We start from the raw sequence: 9,819 nt of genomic DNA, 5'->3' as shown, positions 1-9,819 counted from the left end.
ATTTTACACAAATACTCTGCCTTCCTTATATGGGTTACAAAAATATTTATTTTCTGCAACCTTTAACAAGCATTTCTAGCAACTTAAACAACCAGCGCATTCTGTCTGGCCTTGTAGCTGTCTTTTCTGTTATCTTTAACTTGGCGTCAGCAAACCTTACACTATAAGTCATTATTTGCGGCTGCAACATTGTTTTAAGACCAAAAGAACTTACTTAAGCCAGCCATGCCTGAATTTTATTAAGGGGGGTTGAGAAGAAGCCCTTAGGCCTTCAGCAGGGAGACCTCCTTGACCCTTATGGCCTTCCATCCCCTCAACTTAACTAATGGCCATGCCCTGGGGTCTCCAATAGAAACAACAACAAAAAGAAGACAAGAACATGCAAAACGTCTTATTTGTGTTTCTATTCTATTTAGGTCCAGGAATGAATAGAGACATCTGTACATTATTTTTATTACTGATTCTGAAAAAAAACCCTACATAAATAAATTACAATGATTTGGACATGTATATGTGCATATTTATTTGTTTTTCCTAAAGTTAATTATTCTAGGAAAAATTGTCAGTGTGGCCGCCAAAATTTTTTTTTGTGAGAACCCCTGGTCTAGTCTAATCTTTGGCATGTCCTTTGTATGGACCGAAAAGGCAAATAAAAAAGTTCAGCCCCAATAATTTCTCTTGATGGCAGCTATTGCCTGATAGTTGTCCCTGTGGGGAGTTGAGCTGATGCCTGAGTCAGGCCAAATGGCTACAGAAGATGATGCAGGGAGTAACCGATCTCCTTGGCCAGCAGGATAGATGTTTGGTAGAATAAAGTTGGTTTCTTGTGAAGGAAGGAGGGATTTTTCTAGCCGTTAAACCCTGCCTTGGGAGCTATCTGAGCTGGGAGAGGGAAGGAGCTTTTTGTAGCTGTGACTGATTCGCAGGTATGTTCTACAGGCCTTTGTTAACATCTGGAGCCACCAGCAATGAATGGGGCCGAGGCGGAGCCTCGTCCCCATCGTCCTCGGGCCTCTCTCTCCAGGCGACCTCGGGCTTCCCCCTGCAGGGCTTGGGGGCGCCCTCCCCCTATCTAAGCTTGCTGGCCTCCCCCCACTACAGCCCATTTCCCTCTGAGTACCTGGCGCCAGACCCCTGTGCTCCCCGCCCCGAATGCGCCCGCCCCGAGCAACTGGCCAAGGGCACCCGCAAGCTAAAGATGTCCCTGACAGCGGTCACCCATCCTGACTGCTCAGTGGTGGGGGGTTTCCCTTTCTCCTTGCCCCGGGGGTGCCCCCTGGCCCCCCTCTCCTCCAAGCTCCCACGCCCTACCATCCTCAGCACTGTGCCCCAGCAAATGTTCAGTTACGTGGAGGAGGGGAGTGGCGAAGACCCCCTGGACGGGGATGACGAGCTTGTCATAGATATCCCAGAATAGGGGGGTTGGGGGGAGCCCCCCAGATACACACATCTCAGCACTGTGGTGGGGGCCCCAGGAGGCCCCCTCAGTTGAATTCACCTCCTTTACAGTTGCATTAACAGGCTCCAGACATGCAAATTAACCAAATATACAGGATTTTGGAATAAAAAAAAATTTCCATTGTATTTGTCTCGGGAAGTACATCTTGCACATCAGGTTCCTTTATAATTCCCTCTGTTGACAATCCAGTTACAAAATCTGCTTTTGTAGAAGGAAATCTCAGTTGGGTCTGACGCTATTACCCGGGGACAGTCTCAGACCCATGCCTCTGGGACCTTGGGGAAGGCAGACTCAGAACAAGGTAACACTTGGGTACGATGTCACAAACAAAGGAGGTTGCAGTCTGTCTCTGCAAACAGTGCCTTGAAGGGTGCTGGTGACAGCTAGTGTGGGCATGCAGAGAGCTGGACAAACAGAAGGATGCTATATGCAGTTACCTGAATGTAAAGATCTTGCCCAGTACTTGCACTCCACCCAATTTTTATAGTTCCTTGAATGCAACTCAGAGTCAGAGATCTCACACAGGTTACCTTTATTAACTGTTGCACAGCACATAGCTAAACAGCACTGTTCTGGGTCAGCAGCTCCCATAGGCAGGTCTCTCCAGACAACCAGTGGCACCTGGGGCGATGCCCTGGATTCCCAATAGTTGGGCCAGGGCCTTTGTCATAAATATAAAGGGAAGGGTAAACACCTTTAAATCCATCCTGGCCAGAGGAAAAACCCTTTCACCTGTAAAGGGTTAAGAAGCTAAGATAACCTTGCTAGCACCTGACCAAAATGACCAATGAGGAGACAAGATACTTTCAAAGCGGGGGGGGCGCGGGACAAAGGGTTCTCTCTGTCTGTGTGATGCTTTTGCCAGGACCGGAGCAGGAATGCAGGTCAGAATTCCTGTAAAGAGTTAGTAAGCAATCTAGTTAGATATGCGTTAGATTCTCTTTTGTTTAAATGGCTGATAAAATAAGTTGTGCTGAATGGAATGGATGTTCCTCTTTTTGTGTCTTTTTGTAACTTAAGGTTTTGCCTAGAGGGATTCTCTATGTTTTGAATCTGATTACCCTGTAAGGTATTTACCATCCTGATTTTACAGAGGTGATTCTTTTTCTTTAATTAAAATTCTTCTTTTAAGAACCTGATTGCTTTTTCATTGTTCTTAAGATCCAAGGGTTTGGGTCTGTGTTCACTGAGGCAAATTGGTGAGGATTTTTATCAAGCCTTCCCCAGGAAGGGTGTAGTGCTTGGGGGGATGTTGGGGGGTTAAGACGTTTTCAAGTGGGCACTTCTCCTGTTCTTTGTGTAACACTTTGGTGGTGGCAGCGTTTAACCTAAGCTGGTAAGAATAAGTTTAGGGGGTCTTTCATGCAGGTCCCCACATCTGTACCCTAGAGTTCAGAGTGGGGAAGGAACCTTGACATGGTGGCATAGCGGTGGGATTAATTTGAAATCATTGAGGATTTTTTTTTAAACCAGAAGTACAGAAGGATTTTAAAAGATTTTAAAGGGTTTTGTAAAAGGGGACAAAGCAACAAGCATAACAAAAGGGAGCTTGCTTTTGTGACTTGGAGTTTTTCTACGTAAAGGCAGGGTAGTTAACCTCCTGCAGGGAAATTCACAAGTTCTTCACAGACCTGAAGAGGTTAGCTAAGAGCAACTAGAGGGTTTTTCTGTCTATTTGCCTGGAGACAAAGGATTTTTCTGTAGGCTGAGAATCCTGTCAGAGAACATCGGTATCCGGTTACAGCACAAGCTATTTTTTTGACAAGCCAAGTTTGTTTGTTTTTTTTCTAACTCTCGGGTGTAAAGTTAATTAAAAACAGGGAGGCAAACATGACAGAGCCCAAGGCAGAAACAGCCAAAGAGGCTGCCCACAGGAGAGAACTGGAGGCAGTGAAAGAGGCAGAAAAAAAACCCGAGAGGCTGCCCACAGGAGAGCTATGGAGGCAAAGGAAAAAAATGGAGGAGAAGAAAAAAGAGAGGAAGCTTGAACTGGAGTTGGAGAAGGTAAGGGCTGAGTGGTGTCTACTGGATAACCCTAACCATCCTTCCCCAACAATCCACAAATGGGAGCGACTATGTCCACAGTATGATGAATCCAGTGATATTGCTGAATATTTTCTCACCTTTGAGAGACTGTGCACTCTCCATAAAATTCCTGAAGCTCACAAGATGACTACATTGGTTGCAAAATTGACTGGAAGAGCTCTGGACATATTCAATAAGATACCTATTGAGTGGGGAAGGAAACTTGACAGCTTTACAATAAGAGACGGTGTTTCCAGGTGCAGGTTGGTTGTGGGTAGTGTCCAACTGTCTTCTTTCCTCTATCTGGGGATGACTTTTTCTGAACCAACGGGAGAATTACATGTCCCATGTCCACTATTGAGAGGCTCTTCCTTCTTATATTTAACCACCTGAATCTTCCACGGTGGGTGGAGGATGTTTGTCTACTCTCACACTTAAAAAACAAACTGGGGAGATAGTGCATCCTAATGGTTAGTTTAGGGTACTGCAAGGATTCCTGGGTTCTATTCTTGGCCCTGCAACTAACCTGCTATGAGCACTTCCGCAACTCAGCAGTTCTGTAGTTCAGTTTCTCCGCTGGCTTTAATCACTCCTGTCTTGCAGAGCTGTGGTGAGGCTCCTGTTTGTAAGAAACTTTGAGATCCTCCACTGAAAGGTGCTGTAGACGGGCAGAGAATTTGTGCTCCTGTTGCAAAGGGTGAACATCATAGAAAGCAAAAGGACAAAGAGGCCAGTAAGCAGGCAGGCAGTGAGGGAGATGTTCATGAGTTGTCTTCTCAGCAAGTTTAATTGTTCTGACTGATTGAAAGCTTTCCAGTCCTGTACGGGTTCAGCTGCTTTGTTAGTGCCCTTTAGCACTGTGTTCATGTCTGAATTGGTTAGGAAAGCAAGAGGACAGCAGGACTAATGAAATCTGTGCTGCCAGGAAGGGGGGAAAATAGGCTGTGAAACTTCTGGGAGCCAGGGTCGGTATAAACTGTAATTTCAATTTATGTTAAGATTAAACCTTGTAAACCAGAGTCAAAACTTACATGCACCACCAGGTGTCACTGTAGCTCCATGTATGGCTACAGGATTGTTGAGCATCTCCACCAAAAGTTGTAAGTCCCTATTGAGCATACCTTACTCTGGCAAAACTCCCATTGGTTTCAGCATAAAGGGTGCTTAATTAGGGGCCAAAGAAAACAGTCCTGGTGTCATGTGAACAGTGAGCAGAGGTCATAAGGGGGCATTTACTGGTCCCCGGAGGAAGAGCTGATTGCACACAGCTGTCAAATAATCCATGAGATGTCTGATAGGACAACTGTTGCTCTAAAGCCTATCATGGAGAGTAGTGTGATAGAGAAGTAGGCAGGAAGTCGGGAGTCCCTGTGTCACATTCCTTATTACCGGTGATCTGCTAAGTGACCTGGAGCAAGTCTTTTAACTTTAGTTATGCCTCAGATTCACCATTTGTAGAATGAGGCATAACTGTAATTTGTAGAATGAGGTTGGTAACACTTACCTGCTTTTACAAGCACTTTGAGATCTATGGGTGAAAAGCACTGGGAAATGCTAGATGTTACTAAGTAAATATTATCCCCATTGAACATATGGGGAAACTGAGGCAGAGGAGTGAAGACACTTGCCCAAAGTTGCTCATTTAAATGACAAAGCAGAAATGAATCAGGTACTGAGCAGGTCCTACTCTCTGTGACACAGAGGTGCCTTGGTGTTAAAGATGGGCCTATGCCGTGCAATTCAGATCCAGACTTTCCTAGTGCTTGGACCTGAGGCTCCAGTTCATTATAGAGAGGAGTTCAGGCCAGGAAGCCTGGATCTGAACTTGCCTAAAGTTCAGGGGGGGTTAGATCTGAGATTTCAGTTTGTATCAATATTAGGACTCATTGAATTCAGCACTAAATAAATGCTCTTAAGAGAAATAGAGTCCCCGTGGGGCCAGTCTATTCCCCTGGAAAATCAGGTTTATTTTAGGAGGGGAGATTCCTGGTTGACAATCCTGACACCCGTGTAGCGCTTTTCATCAAAGCTTTCAAGACTTTACAAGTTATGGGGTTGATTGTGTTCTCACTTTGGTTTTACACTGCTTCAGTAGAGTTCCCCCAACTGGCCCCAGCAGTGTAAATGAGAAGAGAGTCCCTATATATGCCAGGGATCATTTCAGAAATGCAGCTACCTCCACGAGGCAATGTGCACCACTGTTGAGCGGTAAGAATTGAAGGGCCTAATTTTGATGGAAATTTTTAAATGTCTCATTGAAATGCAAGGGAATCCTTCTTCCCAAGAGGGGAGAGGCTTCAAAAATCCTGCCTGAAAACCAACCCCAAATGGGGTCACTGGCACAATGAAGGAGACTTGGCAGGTCGGACGGCAGCCTCCTTTAAATAGCTCAGAGCAGCGCAATAGGAGAGAGAGTGAAGAATATCTTATCCAACTGACGTGGCAGGAGGAATGTAGGGAGTTGGAACATAATGAACCAACTTAGCCCCAGTGTCCTGAAAAAAATTCTAACACCTTGACTCTTACAAAATGTGCCATGGGATCTTTACTTATCAAGAGCTTAACTCAAAAAAGGCTTAGACATTTTTATAGTGAATGAGAACGTGCATGGTTACATTAGCTAGGATAACAAAGCGTATGAGGGGTATTCATCAACCAGGGCTAGGTAGAAGCTACCCTTATGGATAGGTTATTTCTAATGTTCCATTACTGGGATTCTTGCACCTTCATTTGCAGCGTCGAGTGCTGGCCACTGTCAGAGACAGGGTATCAGACTAGGCTGAACTGGGGTCTCCTTGCTGCCTGCTGTGGGGGGTAAGGAGCCCCACCGCCCTTGGACGCTGGAGCTGCAGGGTCCCCTTGCTGCCTGTAAGGGTTGGGAGCTCCAGGGGACCCCCCCACCCATGGGGCCTGGGAGCTCCAGGGGACTCCTGCTGCTTGGCAGCTAGGAGCTGCTGAGGGCCTGCTGCCAGCAGTGGCTGAGAGCTGCAGGGCTGCCTGCTGACAGCTCCTGTGCCAGGGCAGAAAAGTGTCATGGAGGTCTCTGGAAGTCACGGATTCTGTGACCTCCATGACATAATCGTAGCTTTAATTATGACCATCTTAGGTCTGTGTCTCAGAGTAGAGCTACTTATTCCTGGGGGAATTCTGAGCCAAAATTTTTAAAAATTCTGCACACAATAGATTTTAAAATTTTGCACACTTCATTTGTCAAAACAACACACTATAATCACAGCAGTTTCAATTATTTTGGTAATTTATTTCAAAATACCTGTCAGCAACTATGTCTGTAATAATACAGACAACCAAAAAGATTCAGGAAGTGATTTGACAAATAGGTTCCTTTCTAGGCAGATTAATACAGAACTCTGAGTAATAATTCATTTAAACAACAATACAGAAACATATTTACTGCACCCCTCAGAAGCAGTTCAAAGGCTTGGGGGAGTCGGGGGTAACAGAGGAGCTGAGGGAGAGGGAAGTAATTGCTGGGAAGGAGTATGGGTTTAAACTTGGAGGATTATTGGGTGTGTGTGGGAGAAATATGGAACAGGTTTTTTAGGGGGATGCAGAGAGGGGTTGTAAAGGAGCCTCCACCATGCAGACCTGGCTGACCCCTAGCCTCTCATTCAGTCAGACACATCTGCCCCTGTCCCCATGTGTCCCTGCACCTCCATGTGTCCTTGCACCCCCAGTCCCTATGTGTCCTTGCACCCGCAGTCAGTCACCCCTCCCCATGTGACTCTGCACCCTCACTCCCATTGAGTCCCTGCCCCTATTTGTCCCTCCCACTACCCCTTCTGAACCCCAGTCTGTGACCCCCACCCCAGCAGCCTCATGTGCCCCATGAGTCCATCCTCCCAGTATCCCGTTCCCCTTGACCTGACCCCACAGGCAGGGCACTCTAAGGAAGGCAGCCTCTTTTTCTTCCCTATCCACAGCTGGGGCTGCTCCCACGCAAGAGCGGCTGCTCTGTTCTGGAGCCAGAGTGGTCCCTGGTGGGTGAAAGGCATAACTGCAGTGCCTTTCCAGCAGAATGTATTTTCTGTGGGGGAAAAATTCTGCGCAGCACATGAATTCTGCACATATGCAGTGGTGCAGAATTCCCCCAGGAGTAGCTACTATTTAGTAAAGAAGAGCTTTGTTGTTCTTCTGCAGTTGGTGTGTTCACTGGTTTTTTGAGAGTCTGCATTTGTATGTTGGTCAGTTGCAATATGGAATACACCTGCCTCTGCAGGCGCAATGGCCAATAATAATTATCCTAGGGGAGGCAGTGTTGTCTAGTGAGTAGCGCACTGCGCTAGCACCTAGGAGCCCTGGCTTCTATCCCCAGCTCTGCTAGTGGCCTGTTGGGAGACTGCAGAAAAGTCATTTCACCTCCCTGTGCCTCAGTTTCCCCATCTGTAAAATGGTGACAATGATACTTATCTCCTTTGTAAAGTGCTTTGAGATCTACCGATAAGACCTAGGTATTATTATTATGGGATGGATAAAGTCATGGCCCAGGCAACATTAAACAAGGGGAAATATCTAGACATCAAAGGAAAGGGTGGGAAAGGACACAGATGATTCTTCATAACCTGTTCATTTGTCTGACATGTTTGTGTGTTTTGTTGTGGTTCTCAGATCACTTGGACACTGCGTCCAAAGCATTTTATCTAGCTCAAAAGTTTTGCCTAGTTGTTGAATTAGGCACCTGTTCCTTAGGCAGCCTGTGGGCTAGGTTTTTGCTTCCTTAACCTTGGGTGGAATGGGTTTGAGGGGACAGAAAGGGTTAATCTGTGGCTGCTTGCAGGGTTGGCTGAAAGGGTTTTGTTATCCTGAACAAACCAGGAAATATCCACTCCTCTCTCTAGGCCCTCAGCTAATGCCAAAGGGGAGTTTAGTAACTCTCATCAGGACTGGAGTTGGAGCGAATTCTGGCAGGATGAATTCCTCCCTTTATCATGCCAGGCTGAGCCCTGTGCGACTGACTCTGGGGGGTGTTCTGGGTACCACCTCAAACTGAAATGCACAGGGAAGTTTGTGGTGGAGCTGGCCAGAGACCCACAGCAGACACACGCAGCCTTGGATGCCTTTTTGACTTCTCGTCACACTGTTTAGTCTTCACCCTGACCTGTTCTGGTATTCTGCTTCCCCTGTTCTTTAACCGCTCTCTTTATCTGTCTCCGCATTACGTTTGCTTCATTAAAAAAAGTCTGAAGGACAATCTACTGATCTTCAAGGCAGATGCCGGGAGCCCGAGGCTGCAGAGCAGGTGGCATGCATTCAGGATCAAAGGGGTATGAGATAGCAGGGGAGTAGGAGGCAGGACTGAGGCAGGAAAATGACTTGGCATTTACAACTGCCATGGGCAGAGCGGGCTGAGGCTATGGGCGAGAGGCAGAATCAGACAGGAGGCCTGTGCTGCTGAGGCTGGATCGAGGTGCTGCAGGAAGCCCCGAGACAGATGGGTAGGAGGGATGGGGAGTGTGACGCTTCAGAGCTGGCCTTTTCAAAAATATCCCGACTGGCTAAAATTCTTGGGGTTTATTAAAAAAAGATTCCTGTTTCAGGACAAAAAATCAAAATGCCAGCAAGGTAGTTTGTAGTAGCACAGGCTTAGGTCCCCATCTGTGCTACTCACAGACTGAGGCCAGAAGGGACCATCATGATCATCTAGTCTGGCCAAACCACAGTGGGATGAACTGGTTCCAGCACACGTCTCCACCTCACTTCCATCTTGCGCTGTAGATGGGGTCATCACTTCATTTGGAGGTGCACTAAAGCCCAGGTCAGAGACAGGATGAGGCTGTCTGCACTTAACCCGCTACAGAGGCACATCGACAGTGCCGCAGTGCGCCGTTGTAGGGCGTCACTGTAGACACGACAGTGCTGGGAGGGGTTCTCCCATCACTGTGGTCAATTCACTTCTCCGAGAGGTGCTAGCGAGGTCAATGGGAGAATTCCTCTGTCAACCTAGCGCTGTCTACACCAGGGGACAGGTCGTTTTAGCTACATCTCAGGGGTGTGGATTTCTCACACCCCTGAGAGACAGAGCTATGCCACTGTAACTTCAGTGTAGACCACCCCTCAGACTCACCTGCACTCGGAGATGGAACAATGGGGCGGGGTCAGCCATATTGTAACCAGATCCACCAACGTGGCCGAGTCTGTAGCTCTAAAGCCTTGGGCTTGGTCTACATTTGATCAACCTCCCTACCTTGTTCAGAGTATAAGGACCCCACGCTCCTGACCAGCAGAGCTTTGCTGACCTAGCCCCCAGTGTGATGCAGCTTTGTCGATGGAAGAATGTCGCTTATGTTGATGTAGCTAACATCATTTGGGGAGGTGGT

At 47.1% G+C, this 9,819-nt stretch overlaps 1 pseudogene; it reads left to right on the top strand.

Moving 5' to 3' along the window:
- Nucleotides 1–928: 928 nt before the first annotated feature.
- On the top strand, nucleotides 929–1,541 carry LOC140908348 (INO80 complex subunit E pseudogene; annotated as a pseudogene).
- The last annotated feature ends 8,278 nt before the right edge of the window (nucleotides 1,542–9,819 follow it).

The sequence above is a fragment of the Lepidochelys kempii genome, chromosome 3, assembly GCF_965140285.1.
Source record: "Lepidochelys kempii isolate rLepKem1 chromosome 3, rLepKem1.hap1, whole genome shotgun sequence".
Lineage (NCBI taxonomy): Eukaryota > Metazoa > Chordata > Testudines > Cheloniidae > Lepidochelys > Lepidochelys kempii.
The sequence above is the reverse complement of the archived record's forward strand: the minus strand, read 5'-3'. Positions and strand labels throughout refer to the sequence as shown.